The following is a 19,050-nucleotide window of genomic DNA, read 5'->3' on the forward strand; positions in this document are numbered from 1 at the left end:
CCAAGCCCCACGGGACTGCAAAGAGGGGAGCAGCCATCCCACTGTGACCCGGAAATAGCCCGGGTGGCCCTGCCCATGTCCACCACCCTGAGATCTTCTGGGTTCTCTCTGCCTGGCGTGGTTCACAGCTCTCTAAACCAAAAATCCTGATTCAGATTCTGACCAGATTCCAACTGATAAATTATTGTATTTATTCTGCAATTCTTCTTACTCTAAAATAGACTTAAAAGTTTTTTTTTACTTGACAGTCAAGTAGCTTTTTTTCTGGTACTAGGGATTAAACTCAGGGCCTTTGCACTGAGATACATCCCTAACCCTTTTTTAAATTTTTAATTAATTTGTCCGTTTTAATTTTTAATTAATTTATTTGTCAGGGTCTCACTAAGTTGCCCAGGCTGGCCTCGAACTTGCGGCCTTGAATCCTTCCTCAGCTTCCCAGAGTGCTGGGATGTGTGCTACTTTTCTAACACGAAGACATTGTGATCAAACATCGTGCTTCAACGGCGCCCTCTCTGGGGTAGAGGGTTTCCACCTGGTGCCCGCAAATCCACACCGCACCAGAGGTTGAGGTTTCCACGGGCTCCGACGTTCCTGGAGGCGTGGCTCCCCCTGCTGGACAGATGTCTAAATACTCAGAGCGCATCCTCACCAGTCAGGGCTGAGGGCCTCTGTCCCAGAGGAAGCCGCCAGCAGGGGACTTTTCCCAAAGGTGGAATGGGGGACATTCCAGAAGGGGTGCCTGACCCCGAGGTATTTACCACCTGCCTCCAGCTCAGGGGATAACTCTGTCTCCTTTTAAAACTTTGTAATGGACACATAGTAATGGTACTTTTGTGGGGTACAGTGTCGTTTCAGTACACATGCACTGTATAATGATCCCAGTGCAGGAACTGGCGTCTCTGACACCTCAGACACAAATCTCTTCTGTGTGTTGTGAACATCCAATATCCTCCCTACTAGCTCTTTTGAAATATTTAATTAATTGTGGTCAACCATAGTCATCCTGGCCCGGGGATTTAACTCGGTGGTTCTGCCACCTGCCTTACAAGCACAAGGTCCCAAGTTCGATCCCCAGTACCAAAAGACACAAACAAACCATAGTCATCCTACTATGCTACAGAACATTCTAAATTATCCCTCCCTCCTACCTGGGTATGGTGGCATACACTGAAATCCCAGCATTCTGGAAGGCTGAAGCAGCAGGGTCACAAATTCAAGTCCAGCCTGGACAACTTCACAATTTAGTGAGACCCTGTCTCAAAATGACATTTTTAAAAAGGACCAACATGTAGCTCAATGGGAAGGTCCTGGGTTCAATCCCCAGTCCACAGAACAAGGTATCTCTCCTATCCAACTGCACCTCTGTACCCGTTAACCATCCTCTCTCTGGTGCCCTCTGTTCTATTCTCTGCTCTTTTTAGGTTAACATTTTAGCTTCCACATATAAGTGAGAACATGTAGTATTTGTCTTTCTGTGCCTGACTTATTTTGCTTAACATAATGTCCTCTGGTTCCATCCATCATGGTGCTACAAATGTCAGAATTTCATTCTTTCTGTGGATGAATAGCATTCTCTTACTTTTATGGCTTGTGTCTAGATCTCCACCCAAAGCATCATGTGGTCATAGCTGGTTGGATCTACAATGTGTGATGCTGGGGTCAAGGGTATGATTACTAAATCAGTTCACTGATTGGTATGGCATAGTTCTTTGTATGGATAATGGGAAGGTCTTCCCTGGGTGTGAGTGCTAAGTGTGGGTAGCCTGGATAGAATATAAGGGACAGGAAGAGGGCTACTGTTGTTCCTTGCCACTTGCTACTTCTTTGCTACTTCACTGCTTTGCTGCCTTCTGCCCACCATGAACTGTTTCTCCCCTGAGATGCCCCTCTGCCATGCCACCCTGCCTTGGAGCCAGCCAACTATGACCTGAAACGTCTACACACTGTGAGCCAAATAAACCTTTCCTCCTTAACTTTGGGTCTCAGGTATATTGTCTCAGCAATGAGAAAAGTAACGAAGACACTTACATACATGTACCACTTTCTTCTTGATCCACAATCCACTGATAGATACTTATCTTCGTTTTGTTGTTGTTGATGATGATGATGATGACATGGTTTGTGATATGGGGGATTAACCCAGGGCCTAGCACATGAGAGGCAAGTTTTTGTTCTATCACAGGCTGCTCCCCAGCCCTCCTTATCCTGTGAATAGCACTGCAGTAAATGTGAAAGTCTAGATGCCTCTTTGACATACTGATTTCAATTACTTTAAATAGAAACCCATCTGGCTGGGGATTTAGCTCAGTGGTTTTGCCGCCTGCTTCGCAAGCCCAAGGACCCGAGTTCAATCCCCGGTACCAAATAAATAAATAAATAAATAGAAACCCATCAATGAATTTACTGAGTCATAGGGGAGTCATCTTTCTAGTTTCTAAAGAATTTCCACCTTGTTTTCCATAATGGCTGTAGTCATTTACATTCCCACCAACCACATATGAGAGTTTGCCTTTCATCTTCATCTGCATTTATTATTTTTTATCTTTTTTTAACCTTTCTAACTGAGGTGAGATGATATCCCATTTTAGGTTTGATTTGCATTTCCCTGATAATTAATTTTTAGTGTTTTTTATTCATTTTTTGGCTATCTGTATTAACTTTTTTGAGAAATACCTGTCTTAGTTACTTCCTTGTTGCTGGAACAAAATACTCAACACCCACAAGTCAAAGGAGGAGAGGTTTATTCTGGCTCACAGTTTGTAACGGTTTCAGTCCACAGTCGGCTGGTTTCAAGGGAGGGCAGCACGTCAGTGGAGCATGGCAGAGCAGAGATAGTCCATGGCAAGGCAGGCAGAAAGAGCAGCAAGCCTGCCTTCTTTATGTCTCTTTATATTCCATCCAGGCTACAAGCCTATTGGTTGGTGCCATCCACATTTAGGATGCAGTTTCCCTCTTCGGTAAATCCATTCAGTCACACCCAGGACCATGCTAATCCAATTAGGGTACTACCCCAGTTATCACACCCTTAATCCAGCATCATGAACTCATGATCCAGCCACCTCCCAAAAGCCCCAACTGTGAGCACATGAGGCTTTTGGGAAACATATAGATATAAGCCTTAACAACATCCATTCAGGTCATTTGCCCATTTTTCTTCTAGTGCTTTTGTAGTTTAGGGTCTTGCATTTATTTAAGCCTTTAATCCATTTTGAGTTGACTTTTGTATATGATGAGAGATAGGGATCTGGTTTCTTTCTTATGCCTTTGGACATCTAGTTTCCCTTGCACCATTTATTGAAGAGGCTGTTCTTTATCCAATGTATCTGTTGTTGTTATTGTTGTTGTTGTTGTTGCTGTTGCTGTTGTTTTGTTGTTGTTGTTGTTGTTAGTTTTGATTTTTCTTTTTTTGATACAGGGTCTCCATACATAGTCCAGGCTGGCCTTGAACTCACTGTGTAGCCCAGGATGGCCTCAAACTTACAGCAAGCCTCCTGCCTCAGCCTCCCAAGTGGTGGGATTACAGGCATGCACCACCATGCTTCATTCCAATGTATGTTCTTGCTCTGATTGTCAAAAATTGGGTGGCTGTAAATACGTGAATTAATATCTGGCTTCCCCTTTCTGTCCCATTAGCCTATGTGTCTGTTTTTATCCCAGTACCATGCTGTTTCAGTCACTATCACCTTGTAGTATCTTTTGAAGCCAAGTATCATAATGCCTCAAGCTTTGTTCTCACTGTCCCCTAGGACAAATAGCTTTGGTTATTTAGGATCACTGTAGATCTCTATAAATTTTAAGAGTGTTTTTTCTGTTCTGTGAAGAATGTCATTGGTATTTTGATGGAAATTCCACTAAATCTGTAGTAGTTGTGGGTAGTGGGGACCTTTAACAATACTACTACTTCCGATTCAAGAACACAGAATGTCCTTCCATTTTATGTGTATCCTCTTCAATTAATTTTATCAGAGTTTTGTAATTTGTATTCACTTCCTTAGCTAAATTTATTTTATTTTAAATTTATTCCTAAGTATTTATTCCTAGGTAGCTATTGTAAATGGGATTGCTTTCTTGATTTCTTTCTCAAGAATTTTATTACTGAAGTGCTTAAAAGCTACTAATTTTTGTGTGTTGGTTTTATTCTTCTACTTTGCTGAGTTCATCTATCAGTTCTAACACTGTCTTGATGAAATCTTAAGCTTTTGTATGTATAAAATTATGTCATCCACAAACAAGGTTGTTTGACTTCCTCCTGTCCTATGTAGTTGTCCTTCGTTTCTTTTGCTTGCCATATTGCACTAGCTGAGACTTCCAACACTGAAAAAGAGAGTGAAAGTAGACACTTTTATTTTATTCCTGACTTTGGAGGAAACAATTTCAGCTTCTTTCAGTTTAATGTGATGTAGGCCTTGGGTCTGTCATATATAACCCCTATTGAGCTGAACTATGAGAAGGAGTGCACCATTCCCCTGCTCAGTTTCTCACCTGCTGTAAACTAAAGAGGTTTGCTCTGCCATGTCCTTCCACAAGGATGTTTCTGCCATAGAGCCAGGCAACCATGGACTAAATTCCCTTAAAATGTGAGCTAAATTAAACCTCTCCTTCTTTAAGTCATGAATGTCTGGTATTGTGTTCAGTGATGGGAAAGTGATTAAAACAGAAAACTGGTACCAGAGAAGTGGGGTCATTGCTGTGATTATAACTGACCATGTGGTTTAAAAGCTTTTGGAACTGACTTGCAAGAGGAATTTGAAAGGTTTGGAGATGCAAGCTAGTGAAGGCTTAGAATCCTGTAAGCAGAGCCTGATGTGTGATTCTGGTTGGAGCTCAGATGATCAGATTGCTGATAAGAATGTGGACAGTAAAGGCCAGGCTCAGGACATTTCATGGGGAACAACGATTTCATTAGCATTTGGATTAGAGGCCATGTGTGTTATTCTCTGATAGAAAATTTGTCTACATTTTGTCATTGTCCTGACACTTTTCAGGACACTGAGATAAAGAGTGATAGACTAATGTGGTGGAAGAAATTCCAAGGCAGGGCCAGGGATTTAGCGCAAGGGCACCATGCCTGCCTTGCAAGCACAAGGTCCTGAGTCCGATCTCCAGTACCACAAAAAGAAAAAAGAAATTCCAAGACAGCCCAAAGTTCAGGCTGGGACATGGGAACTGCTGACTGCTTTTAGCTGGATTTATTATGAGAATCAGGGCCAAAAGACAGCAGAAAAATGTTAAAAACTTAACTTTTGGCCCACATGTAAATTTAGGGTCAAAAGAAATGTGATTGGTTAAGAGATTAGCACCATTAAAAAGACACAAAGTACTCTTTACAGGAATAAGAAAAAAGATCTCTTGAGGGTATCTCTGGAACCAGCAAGACCCCACCCATTTCAGGCTCAAGGATCCAAAAATATAAACCTTTCATTTGAGAAGAAAGCCCCTAGGCCCTCTGCTCAAGAAAGGTTCCATGGGGAATTTGTTCCCTGGGATTCATTTCATCATACTCAGCTACCCAGGCACTCAAAGGGCACTGCAGCCATGGCCCAAGGAGGCCTGGCTACTGTTCCTGCTGTAAGACCGAGGGCCTTACCAAACGCTCCGAGGAGCTGACTGCAGCAATGAACACCCAGGAAGGAACACACCGGACAAGTTGGAAAATAAAACAGACCTTTATTAGTCTGGCCAGATGGCACTCCCAAAGCAAAATAGCTTAGAGAGGCAACTGGCTCAGAGTCCGAGGCTGTTTTATAGGGGGTTGAAGGGGAGGTTAACATGTAGATTTACGAAAAAAGGAACAAAGGTTAGTGGTCGACTGTCACGTACTGGTGGTCAGCAGACATACACACTAATGGTCACGACCGTCACGTACTGATGGTCAGCAGACACACTGATGGATTGTTCTACAGGTAGTGGGCCCGGGAACATTCGTTCTCGAGACAAACAAGGGGTTGAGTAATTTTGCTTAGGAACTTTGTTTTGTTACAGATTCTATTATCCCAGAACTAACAAGCACATTTTAACCATTAATTTACAAGTACAATAGAGGCTAGGGGGATAATTGATTTTGGAATCATGCAGTCCCACACCTGCTGGTAGTAGAATTTGGCATCATCCACATGAATACAAGAGTTGTGGTGTCATGGTGGCTTCCACCCAGATTTCAAAGGAAGGTCTGAGAGGGCAGTGCATGAAGCTGTGGGAATGAACCAGAAGGTGCTGTGAAGACCCCAGGAAGTCAGAGATGCCAGGAATGTGGAACATGTGTCAAAGAAAACTGCGGGCTATGAGCAGAGCCAGCCCAATAGAGACACCCTGTGGACTGTAACTGGTGAAGCCAAAGGAGTGGGGCTGCCCAAGCCCTTTGGAACTCACATTTTGCCACTGTCTGCCCTAGATGACAGCTATGGAGCCACAAGACTTAATGTTTGCCCTGCTGGGTTTTTCAATTCCTTTGGTTCAATTCTTTTATATTTCTCTATTCTTCCCTTTTAAAATAGGAATATTTATCCTATGCCATTGTGCCTGGGGATTACAAAACTTGCTCTTTATTTTTACAGAGGTTCACAACTAAGAATTTGCCTTCAGGGCTGGGGATTTAGCTCAGTCGTTCCACCACCTGCCTCGCAAGTGCAAGGACCCAAGTTTGATCTCCGGTACCAAAAAACAAACAAACAAAGAATTTGCCTTCAGTCTCAGAAGAGACTTAGATTTGGACTTTTGAAAAATGCTGGAACTGTTGGGATTTTGAGGAAGGGATTGTTACATTTCCAGTTGCAGACGGAATAGTCGTGTTATGTTGGGTGGAATTATGAACTTGCTATTGTCTTAGAGATGAAGTACGGTATAAGGACATGTCTTTGGGTAGTAAATTGACAAGGGGTGGAATTGTGGCAGTTAGTATGCAGTGTCAACTTGACTGGTTTTGGGATCCACCCAGGGGATTGGTGGAGCACACTAGTGGGTGTGTCTGAGTGGATCATGGAGACACACATTGGGGTCTATATCTGGTCCTTCACCCCTTCTCTGGCATTATTCCCCTGCCTTGCTTCCTAGCCACCATAAATTAGACAGCTTTGCTCCACCATGCCCTGTCACTGTGGTGCTTCTGCCTCTGAGCAAGTCAGCCATGGAATAAATCCCCTTAAAACACGAGCCAAATTAAACTTCTTTTCCGTTAAGTTGTCAAGTTAAGTATTGTGTCCAGGAAGGAAAAGACTAATACATTTGTATTTGTTACTTTTCTCATTACTGAGACAAAATACCAAACATCCAAAGTTAAAAGAGGAGAGGTTTATTTAGCTCACAGTTTGTAGAGGTTTCAGTCCATAGTTGGCTGGCTCCAAGGCAGGGTGGTGTGACAGACAGGGATCACAGAGGAGAAACAGTTCATAATGGACAGAAATTAACAAAACAAGCCACTGGACAGGTGACAACTGGCAACTGACAAAAGACAAAACTTTCTGTCCCTTATCCAGGCTACCCACCCTTAATCCTAGGATCACATTCTTGAGCCTAACATCACACACCCTAGATCCAACCACCTCTGAAAAGGCCCACCTATAACCACATGAGACTTTGGGGAGACATCTAGATACAAGCCATAACAACATTCCTTCTATTCCTGATTTTTTTGAGGCCTTTTATCATGAAGGGATGTTAAATTTTATCAAATGCCTTTTCTGCATCTATTGAAATAACAATGTGGTTTTTTATCTTTCATTCTGCTGATGTGATGTATTATGTTTAACAATTTGCATATATTGAATCATTCTTTCATCCCTAAAATAAATCCCACTTGACCATGATGTGTGATCTTTTTTATGTGCTATTGGATATTGGGATACTGGTCTGTAGTTTTCTTTTCTTTTCTTTTTATTGTGTCCCTGTCTGGTTTCAAAGTAATACTGGCCTCATAGAGTGTATTTGGGAGGGTTCCCTCCCCTTCAATACTTTGAAACAGTTTGAAAAGAATTTGTTCATCTTTGGGAGTTTGGTAAAATTCAGCCACAAATCCGTCCCGTCCTGAGCTTTTCTTTGTTGGGGGACTTTTAGTACTGATGAAGTCTTGTCACTTGTACTATTCTATTCAGGTTTTCTGGGTCTTCATAGTTTAACTTTAGCAGGTCTCGTGTGCCCAAAATGAATACACCATCCCTTTCCCTTCTGGCCTATAAGGTTTCTATTGAGAAGTCTGATGTTATGTAGTGAAAAACTCCTGTTACGAGACTTGAACTTTTCTCTTGCAACTTTTAGAATTCCTTGTCTTTTGCCCCTGGAAAAACTGGAGGCAATTTTGAACTCTTGTTCTTTTCTGCATGTGTCTGTACAGTGGAGACCATGGCACGTGGGGGTCGAGTATGTCTTGCATGTATGACACACGTGAGCTGTATGCACACATCATGAGTTGTGGTGTGTGTGTGCATGTGTGTGTGCTACACAGGTGCGAGTGGGTGTTGTGCATCATATGTGCAGCATGTGGATATGTGTGATGTGTGCTCTGAGCATTAAAGTCGTATGTGTCTTGTGAGTGTGCATGTGTGAGGCATGTGTGTGTGTGTGTCTGATGATTTCCCAGAACACGCTCTCCTCCTCCCCCACCACACAGCCTGACCTCAGCTGGCTGACCCCACAAGTCAGATGACATGTGTTAAGGGTCACAGCTGGCATGTCAGGACACTGTGGCCCTGGGCACATCCTTCACTTCTTTGATCCTCAGTGAGTCCAAAGTCAAACGCACCAATAAAAACATCTGTTCTGAATCTGTGGCATAGGTGAGATGACAGAGATTTCCTGCCTCAGCCAGGACTGCAAGGAAAGGAGCGTGCTTTGGGGCCCACAGCACACTGAGGCTGGGGTGTTCTTAGGGGGTCTCTGCCACTGGCTGAGAGGCCGACGGGGAGGAAGGAAGCCCCTCCCACACACTGGTGCAAGAACCCTTCTCCCTGAGGACAAGGGCTCCCAGTGCTGCCTCTGTGCCCCAGGACGGATCCCTCGGGACCTGGGGAAACACCTGCTGGCACAGCTCAGGCCACATGCACAGCTGGTTTTGTTCATGCCGTGATAGCCCCCGAAGAAAAGACAAACTCCTGGGTATAATGAAAGGCAGCAAAAGAACAGTGTGCACCTCAGAATGACAGCCCCCAGAGATGTCCACACCTGATCCCAGAGCTGGGGGAAGAGTCCCTGGGTGGCAAAGGACCCTGTGGATGGAAGGTTAGGGCCACAAATCCACTTGTGTCAGATGTGTCGGATATGTGGGCAGACACTACTCTGGATGTTGGTTTGGAGATGAAATTAACATTTAAATTGGTAGCATGGCTGGAGAGGTGGCTCAATGGTACAGCATTTCCCTGGCAACCACAGGTCTGGAGTTCAAGCCCCAGCACCACAAATAAGCCCACAGTAGCTGGCTTGAAGACAGAGGAAGCAGGGAACTTGGGTCAACACCCACAAGACCTGAATTCTGCCGACAGCCCGGAAGAGCACTGAGGTTGGGGGGCTCTGGGGAGGAGGGAGGCTTACACTGCAGATCTATGGGGTGTTGATGGTATGAGTGGGAGTGGGGGTGCCAGGGAGAAGGCGTGCTGAGAGGATTGTGAACACGAAGGGCTCTGAGCCAGAAGGAAGGAGGCAGAAGGCAAAGTGGCTGGAAGACAGCTCGTTAGAGAGAGGAGTTTGCAACCAGGGCACTTTAGATGCAGCAGTTGTGTTAACTGAATGCCCCAAAGGCATGGATAGGAACAGGCGACCTGAGTGAGTCCCTCTGCTGCTGGGCAATAGGCACAGTGGGCAGCTGCTCCTAGGACTCAAGAGCCGGATGTGGCAATGAGCCACCAGCATGAGATCCCACATCATGTCCTGTCAGGTAGGGCGGCCCAGCATGTGGCACAAGACTTGTGGACAGGACACTCTACATAGGCTACCATGGCCACATAATAGGTGGTTCTACCCAGAGATGCCTCCTGCTGAAGCATGGGGCTGTCCTGCTGAACCAGCTTGGCAGTGACAATGGGGGGAAGGGGATACATGTCCCATGGTGCTGTGTGAGCTCTGTGGGCTGAGTATGAAAGGGGAAGCAAGAGGCCCCTCATCACACAGCCCACCTGGAGAAGCTGTGCCACTCATCCCCGTGGCAGGGCTCTGCAGGCTGAGTGCTATGGTCTGCATCAGGACTGCCTGCCCCAAGGCCCCCAGCTTGGTACTAATGGGAGGTGGTGGAAGCCTCATGAAGCAGGACCTGGTGGCAGGTCTTTGCATCACTGTGTGTGATAGTTAATCTTGACCATGAACTGGGCTGACTTGAGGGACACCTGGGAGGTTAGCAAAGCACACTTCTGGGTGTTTCTGGGTAGGTCACGGGGATGTTACCTTGGGGACCATACCTGGACCCTGGACCCTTCCTCTCTGGTTCTTCCCCTCCTCTCTACTTCCCAGATGCCATGAGGTAAGCAGTTTTGTTCTATGACACATTTCTGCCATAATGTTTCTGCCTTGGAGCTGGTTGACCATGGACTGAGACCTCTGAAATCATGAGCCAATATAAACTCCTCCCTTAATTTGTGGGCATCAAGTATTTTATCCTAGCAACTGAAAAGTTGATCAATACACTGGGGTAGTCTCTAAGAAGAGGACTTTGGGACCTGCATTTCTTTCTCTCTCTTTTTCCTCACCCAGCAGGAGGAGGTTCTGCTAACCCTGTGATTTCCTGCCACAGGCCCAACTGACAGCAAGTAACCATGGATTAAAGCTCCAAAATTATGAAACAAAATAAACTTTCTTTTCAACTTGATTATCTCAGGTATTTGTTATAGTGAGGAAAGCTGACTAACCGACACCAGGGGAGAGAAGAGTGACCATGAGAAGGAAGGGCCATGGCCTCACGCTAGGGCTAGGGAGGAAAAGGGGGAGCCCCACAGTTGTCCAGGTGGGTTTTCTGGAGCCTTCCTGGTGAGACTTTGACAGTAGCGCAGCCTGAGCCAGGCTGCAAGGACAGGGAGGCATTGTGGAACTGAGAGGTGCCAGAACTCAGCTGAGCCTTCTGCCTGGAAGCCCTTGCAGGTCTCTTCCTCCCCTACCACTTTCGGCTTCCTTCCTTTCCTCCTGGAGTCCCCAGTCAGGATCCTCCTGCACTCTAATCCCTCTCTCAGCTTCCCAGGGAACCAGCCCCAGGCAGTGCAAGTAACAGAGCCTCAGCCTGTAGCTCGGTACCCGTGAGGTCTGAGGCAGAAAGACCAGGGGGAAATGCCCGGCATGGAGACCCAGAGCGGAGAGCGAGGCCGGCTCACGGTCTCTGTGCTCTGCTGCTTCCTGTGGGGCGAGCATCTGAGCAGCCGCCCCAAACCTCCCTTCTGCAGGCGCACGCACTTCCGAGGCAGTGGCAGCCACCTCTCAGAGCCCAACCTCTGCCCCGAAGGTACCCTGGGCCACTCCCCTGGCTTCCCCTCCCACACTCCCAGCCTGCAATCCCGGCAGCCGCTCTAGATGTGCTTTCACTTCCTCCCCAGCACATCCTCATCCAGAACGCCCTCCTGCCTTGTTCAGCCCCGCAGGACTTCCTGGCAACCGCTCTTCCCGTCCAGGACACCCAGGGAAACTGAGCGATGAACTGAGGAGTTCGGGGAGACCCCGGGTGTCTGGTCCGGGCCCTGGATCAGGAATCACCAAAGCGCAACTCTTTGAGCTACCCCAGGCTGAGTGCCAACAACGGTCCTCAGCTTGACAGCTCTGGGCCTGATGCCACGGCGGGCCTGCCCTCTTCAGGGTTAACAGCCCCAAGGATTTACAGCGTTTTTTTTTAAGCAACCACTCTGACCACACTACTTAGGGTAAAAATCCCAACTAGATTTACAGGACCCAAAAAATAAACCTTAAAAAGATTTATAGGACAGAGACACCAGGGACAAGGCTCCCAGATCCAACCCAGAAGTGCCTCATGAATACTCTTTATATAGCAGCTGCAGGCCTGTAATTGGTCCAAATTTGAGCCTGCTGATTGGCTCAAATTCAAGCCTGTTGATTGGTCCGAAGTGGTCTAAATGTAAGCCTTCTGATAGCAAATAGGAAAGTAGATGTTTGCAGAAGGGAAGGATAGAAAGAGGAGAAAGGGGAAGAGAAGCGGAAGTAGAAAGGATTAAAATGTATATGTACCAACTCCCCACAGTTCATTTATTCAAATGTATCCCAAACATGTGCTTAAAAATTGTTTTTAATTATTCTGAGATGTGGTCTCGCTATGTAGCTCAGGCTGACCTCGAACTCACGGTTGATCTTCCTGCCTCAGCCTCCCAAGTACTGGGATTACAGGGGTGTGCCACTACATCAGGCTAAAAATATTAATTTCTATTTATATTATTTTAAGTAAAATATTTTTGTTCAGCCTGACATGGTGTGGGACTGCATAACCTTTGTTCCTTTTTCTCCAGCCCCGTTGTGATTAAAATGTGAGTTAATGGATGGAGATGCTTGTTAGTCTAGGAACGCTAGATGGGGATCTGTAACAGACCTAGAGTCCCAGAGTAAACTACTCAACTCTTTTTTTATCCAGAACTGATATTCCAGGCACCACAATTGTTAGAACAAGCTGCAGATGTCTGCTAACCATCAATATGTGACAGTCGACCGCTAACCTTTGTCCCCTTTTCTTTAATATGTTAACTTCCCCCTCAACCCCCTATAAAAACAGCCTCGGATTCTGAGCCAGTTGCCTCTCTAAGCTATTTTGCTTCGGGAGTGCCATCTGGCCAGACTAATAAAGGTCTGTTTCCCAACTTGGCCGGTGTGTTCCTTCCCAGGTGGTCTTCGCTGTAGCCAGCTCCTTGGAGTGTTTGGTAAGGCTCTCAGTCTTACATTCTGAAGGCACCACTGGGATTCCTGGGTGTGCTTCACTATAGTCAGCTCCTCGGAGTGTTTGGTAAGGCCCTCGGTCTTACAATGGTGACATACACTGGTAATACAGCACTCTGGGAGGCTGAGGCAGGAAGATCAAAAGTCACCATCCAAGGCCCAGGGATTTAGCTCAGTGGTAATGTTCCTGCCTCGCAAGTGCAAGGTCCTGAGTTCGATCTCCGGTACCAAAAAAGAAGTCAGAATCCAGCCTGGCTGGTCAATTTAGAATTTCTGTTTCTTTTTTCAGTACTCAGGAAGTGTGTGTGATCTCAGCTTCTTTCCCCGAGAAAGGAGAAGACAGGATCACTTCCCAGCTCTAGGGCCTCCTGCAGAAGCCACAGCACCGGTGGTGAACAGCGCTCTTTGCCCGCAGTGGATACATAAGCGGAGAACACAGGGCTTTCTAGCAGAGGAGAGGAGAAAGACCTGGGGGAGTTGGCCTTGGTTTGCAGGAGGCTTGAAAAAACGGGGCTTTGCTTGGGACAGGAGGCTGTGACTGGGTATCCAACAGTCTTTTTTATCAGGGGAGTGGGGAACAGCATCTCACTATGTAGCCCAGCTGGCTTTGAACTCTCTACATAGCTGGCCTCGAACTCGGCGCGATCTTTCCTGCCTCTCCAGCGTTGGGATTACAGTTAATAGGTCTCCCACTACCTCAGCAGCTATTATGTATAGTAGCTGCCCTCTTCCTATGGTGCCCTGGCCCCTCCCCTGTGTGACATCATCCCAAGATGGTTGCTCCCACCAAAGAATAAACCCTTCTTTCCAGCATGCCCCTGTTCCTGCCTAGAGAGTAACCTAATACTCGCTCAGCTCCTACCATCTAGTGACATCACCGGCTCCTCCATTCCCTAGTCACTACCTCACTCAACCCCACCTCAGCCCCTACAAACCCCACCCCAGTCTCTATAAAAGACTCTCCCTGCCCCGGCCATATTGCTTTTGTCTCTCCTTTGTTCAGAGATAGCCTGGCAGATCTCTTCCCCTAATAAAGGCTTGTTGTGGCCTAGTCTGGTCTTGGTTTTCAGCCCTTTTACCTGACAACAGTCAAGTAAGTGCACGGCATAGACTTCTTGTTTCTAAGAATTTACGACTGGTGCAGTTAAGCCTCACTCACGGCGTCCAAATCGGATGCCCTATTCCCCCCCACCCCCATGCTGGAGCTCGAACCCAGCACCCTGTAATCGCGGCGCAAGCGCACTCACCACTGAGCTGCACCCGAGCCAGGAGGGGCTTGGGGCTGAGGAGGGAGGAAGCGGCGGTGACAAACAGCCGCCAGCAGAGGGCGCTGCGGCCGTCCCGCGGTTTGCCTCTCGTTTTTCCGCCGTGACTGGACCCGCCAGGTCTGATTTTTTTAATTTAAAAATTCACTAATTTTCATCACATCTCATTGATCAAAAGTATGCAACAATTTCTGTCAAATAAAAACATGACGCTCTGTCCTCGTCCACCTCACTCACCGGATCTGACACCGTGTGACTTCCAGCTCCTTCCCAAGGTCAAAATGAACTCGAAAGGGAAAAAACGTTTTGGGGGCGGGGGGGTCCGTTAAATTCTTTATTGCGGGCCGGGGATTTAGCTCAGTGGTTTCGCCGCCTGCTGTGCAAGTGCAAGGACATGAGTTCGATCCCCAGTACCAAAAAAAAAAAATTCTTTACTGGTACATTTTAGGTATACAACACGTTTACATTTATCATTGGGTGCTTGTACCAGTACCTGACGTATCTTGATTCTTATTTTTTCCCCATTCCCTGGGCGCCCTTCACCCCCTCCAACCTTCCCTATTTACATAGACTTTGTTTCCATTTTTTCATTTTCTCATAATTTTTCCTTTCCCTTCTTTCCTTTCCCCTCCCACCACCCCTACACCTTTGGATCTTTTCCTCCTATTTCAAATTAGCAATTATTCGTTTTAATCATTTTAATCCTTATTTACACTTTCAGTTTCTCACACCAGAGAAACTATTTGGTATTTACACGTGTGTCCTATTTATTTCACTTAAGAGTGTGGCCTCAGTGTGCATCCATTTAGCTATAAATGTCTCTAGTTCCTCATTCTGTACTCCACATCTTCTTTATCCAGCTTATCCAAAGAACCACATCTTCTTTATCCAGTCTCCAGTTGATGGGCATTTGGGCTGTTTCCAAGCTTTAGCTATTACAAACTGTGCCGCTATAAACACGGGTCCACACATATCGCTGTGGTATGATTCTTTTAATTCTTTGGGGAAGATATCCAGTAAGGGAATATCTGGGTCAAATGGGACCTCTAGTCCTAGTTCTTTGAGGTATCTCCATACTGACTTCCAACAGTGGTTGCACCAGTCTGCACTCCCACCAACAATGGAGAAGGGTTCCTTTCTCCCCAAACCCCGGCCAGCATTTGTTATTGGTTGATTTCTTGATAGCAGCCATTCTTTCTGGGGTGAGGTGGAATCTCAGTGTTGTTTTCATCTGCATCTCTCGAATGACCAGTAATGTTGAACATTTTTTCATATATTTATTTGCTGCTTTTACTTCTTTGTCTGAGAAATGTCTGTTCATTTCAGATGCCCATTTTTGAACTGGGTCTTTGAATTGGGGGGTCTGATTTTTTTTCAGTTCTTTATATATTCTAGATAGTCCTTTGTCTGAGGTACAGATGCTAAAATTTTTTTCCCACATTGTAGGTTGTTTCTTAGCTCTGTTGGTGGTTTCTTTTGCAGTGCAGAAGCTTTTTAATAAGATGAGATCCCAGTTGTTGATTTTTTGTGCTAGTTCCCATGCTACTGAGGTTTTGTTCATGAAGTCTTTTCCTATGCCAATGTCTGCAAGAGTTCTACCTAACTTATCTTCCAGCAATTTTAGTGTTTCTGTCTTAACATTTAGCTCTTTAATCCACTTCGATCTTAGTTTAGTGCATGGTGATAGGTATGGGTCTAGTTTTAATCTTTGGCAGGTTGAAATCCAGTTTTTCCAACACCATTTATTAAATAGGCTATCTTTCCTCCAATGAGGGTGGTTGGCTCCTTTGTCAAAGATGAGGTGGCTGAGTATGTCTGGAGTTGTTTCTGCATTTTGTAATCTATTCCACCGATCCTCAGGTCTGTTTTTTTCCCAGTATCCTGCTAGTTTTATCACAGTAGCTTTGTAGTATAGTTTCAAGTTGGGGATTGTGATACCCCCTGCCATGTCTCTGTTGCCTAGAATTTCTTTTGCTATTCTAGGTCTCTTCTGGTTCCAAATGAATTTTTGGATTGTTTTTTTCTAGTTCTGTGAAGTATATTGTTGGAATTTCAATCGGCATTGCATTGAATCTATATAGTAGTTTTGAAAGTATGGCCATTTTCACTATATTGGTTCTTCCTACCCAGGAGCAAGGGATGTCTTTCCATTTTCTTGTATCCTCCTCGATCTCCTTTTTCAGAGTCCTGTAGTTTTCAGTGTAGAGGTCTTTTGCTTCCTTGGGAAAAATGTTTTGAACTGATTCAGGACATGGAGGCAGCCAGGACAGCATAACTACACTCAAGAAAGGACTCCAGAGCTGATGCAGAAAGTGGTGAGGACAAGGGGATGGGTGTGTTGGAAGCAAGGGGAAGATTTGAGGGGCTCATGACAATGTGTGTTTCGCTGTTTTTTCTTGTGTTGTGTTGTGTTGTGGGTTTTGGTTTTTTTTGTACCAGGGACCAAACTGAGGACCTTGCATTTACAAGGCAGGTGTGGCGCCACTGAGCTAAATCCCCGCCCCTTCACTGTTTTGTTGTTGTTGTTATTGTTGTTATTGGATTGTGGGTTTTTTTGGGTACCGGGGATCGAACTCAGGTCCTTGCATTTGCAAGGCAGGCACCAGAACCACTGAGCTAAATCCCCAGCCCCTGTTTTTTTTTCATAGCAAAACTTTTATTGGTACATTTTAGGCATACATAATGAGAACACTCATCGTAGGGAATTTGCACCTGTCCAAGATATATCCCACATCTTTTTTCCCATTCCCTCTTCCCCTCAAGCCCCCTCCCCTCTCTATATACAAAAGCTTTGTTTCCATTTGTTGCTTCTATTCTTTTTTTTCTTGTCCCTTCCTTCTTTTCCCCCCCTCCCCTCTCCCTTGTTCTCCTTCCCCTTTGAACATTTTCTTCCCATTTCCCAATATGTATTATACATTTTAGTCCTTATTTCCACTTTTGGTTCCTCACACCAGAGAAACAATGTGTTATTTACACATGTGTATCTGATTTATTTCACTTAAGAGTATGGTCTCAAGATCCATCCATATAGCTAGAAATGTCTGAAGCTCATCCTTCTTTATGGCAGAGTAGTACTCCACTGTATTAAAAAAACACATCTTCGGGCCGAGGATTTAGCTCAGTGGTTTCGCCGCCTGCTGTGCAAACGCAAGGACCTGAGTTCGATTCCCGGTACTGAAAAAAAAAAAAGCTGCTCTTGATACAAAAAACTACATCTTCTTTAATCCATTCATCAGTTGTTTCACCATATTTTTATTCAAACATTCACTGTATATTGTGATTACACAGTGGGAGACTTGCCCTGCCCTTACCCCGTCCCCCCCTCCCCAGGAGGCCGGAAGCTCAGCTTGGCAGCAGACTGACCCCGGAGGGAGATCCCCTCATGGCTTCTGAGTCACCAGGAGCACCCGGGGAAAGCGTGTACCACATGGAAGAATGGACCACTCAGCTGCTCACAGTGCCACCCACCTGTCCTCCCAGTGCTCCGGGACACTGAGGCAGGAGGGTCTAAGTGGAACTTGCAACCCTCCTGCCTCAGCCTCTGGGAGTGCTGGGCTTAAAGGCATGCACCCCCATGCTCTGCTGCCCTTGTTCTTTTGAATGCTCAGCAGCGACTCCCTCACAGCCAGAGAGGGAGCACTGTGGGCCCACTGGGGTCCTCACCCACCTGTGCCCCTGGCAGATGGAGCCCCAGGGAGCAGGCTGACCCGCAGCTGTTCCTCTCCTTGCTGGGTCTAGGGTACCCAGCCCACTCGCCAATGACCCAGGGCCTGTGGTGCAATGCCGCAGGAGAAGAGGGGCGAGGGCTGGTGCAGGAGATGCAGTTTTGTATTCAGAGGCATGAGTGGTGTGACAGGGACAATGGGAGGGCCTCCCTCAGAGCAGACAGAGGCTGATGGTGAGACCTTGAGCACCAGAGACGAGGAAACTCGGCCCAGCCAGGGGCACAGGACAAGCGGGGTGGAGGGAGTGCAGGCCTCGTGTCCCCATCCACAGGGCACACAGCACCGGGCGTCTTGGAAGGGAGAACTCGACCTGGAGCCTGGCCCAGGAACAGCTCGGGGACATACCCACCCCACGGCCCTGCCCTGGGGCCCACACAGCTCCACTCTGGGAAGGCGCCCTGGATTCCTGCCCACCAAAGCCCTCGCTCCTCCCCAGGCCACACAGCCCCTCCTGGCTGAGGACACCCTGAGCCACACCAGGGACAGCAGGCTTGAGGCAGGGGGTCAGCAGGGGACAGAGGCATCTGAGAGGACCGGAAGGAGCAGCATGTGGGGCATGGAGGGGACACAGCGCTCTTCCTTGGCGGCCAGGCCCAGGGCAGAGGCCAGGCCGACCCCACACAAACCGTGAGTAGAGGGGCAGTTGGATGGCCCTTTCACGGGCAGGAGAGTTTTATGCCAGGAAAGTGGCCTGGGTCTTCCAGCCTCCCGTGACAGTATTTGGAAGACCAAATGAATAATGTTTGAGACTTTCAAAATTCCACAACCACAAACACCAGGGTGAAGCCCAGTGTGGTGCCACACGCCTGTAATCCCAGCACTCAGGAGGCTGAGGCAGGAGGACCACCACAAGTTCGAGGCCAGCCTGGGCTACATAGTGAGTTTGAGGCCAACCTGAACTACACAGTGAGACCTTGAAGAAAGAAAAGAAAAGAAAGACACCGTGGCCTTCTGAGATAGCAGAGCAGCCAAGGTGCCTCATCGGGCTCTTTCCTGCTGTTCCCCGGGTGCCAGCAGCAGTGACCCGAAAACAGGGCCAAGGAGAAAAGGAAGAGGGCACAGGCTCCTTCCTCCACCAGTGGCAGAGGCAGGGTGGGTGCGGCTGCACAAATGAGACATGCAGCCTTCTCATGGTGGCCGGAAATGACCCCTTGCTGCAGGAAAAGGACCAGCAAAGTGTGTGTGCATCACCAGCAGGGCCAGAGCTCCGCAATGGCCAT

The sequence above is a fragment of the Heterocephalus glaber genome, unplaced genomic scaffold (assembly GCF_053883595.1).
Source record: "Heterocephalus glaber isolate CG9 unplaced genomic scaffold, H.glaber_assembly_v1.0 deba00001610, whole genome shotgun sequence".
In the NCBI taxonomy this organism is placed as follows: Eukaryota; Metazoa; Chordata; class Mammalia; order Rodentia; family Bathyergidae; genus Heterocephalus; species Heterocephalus glaber.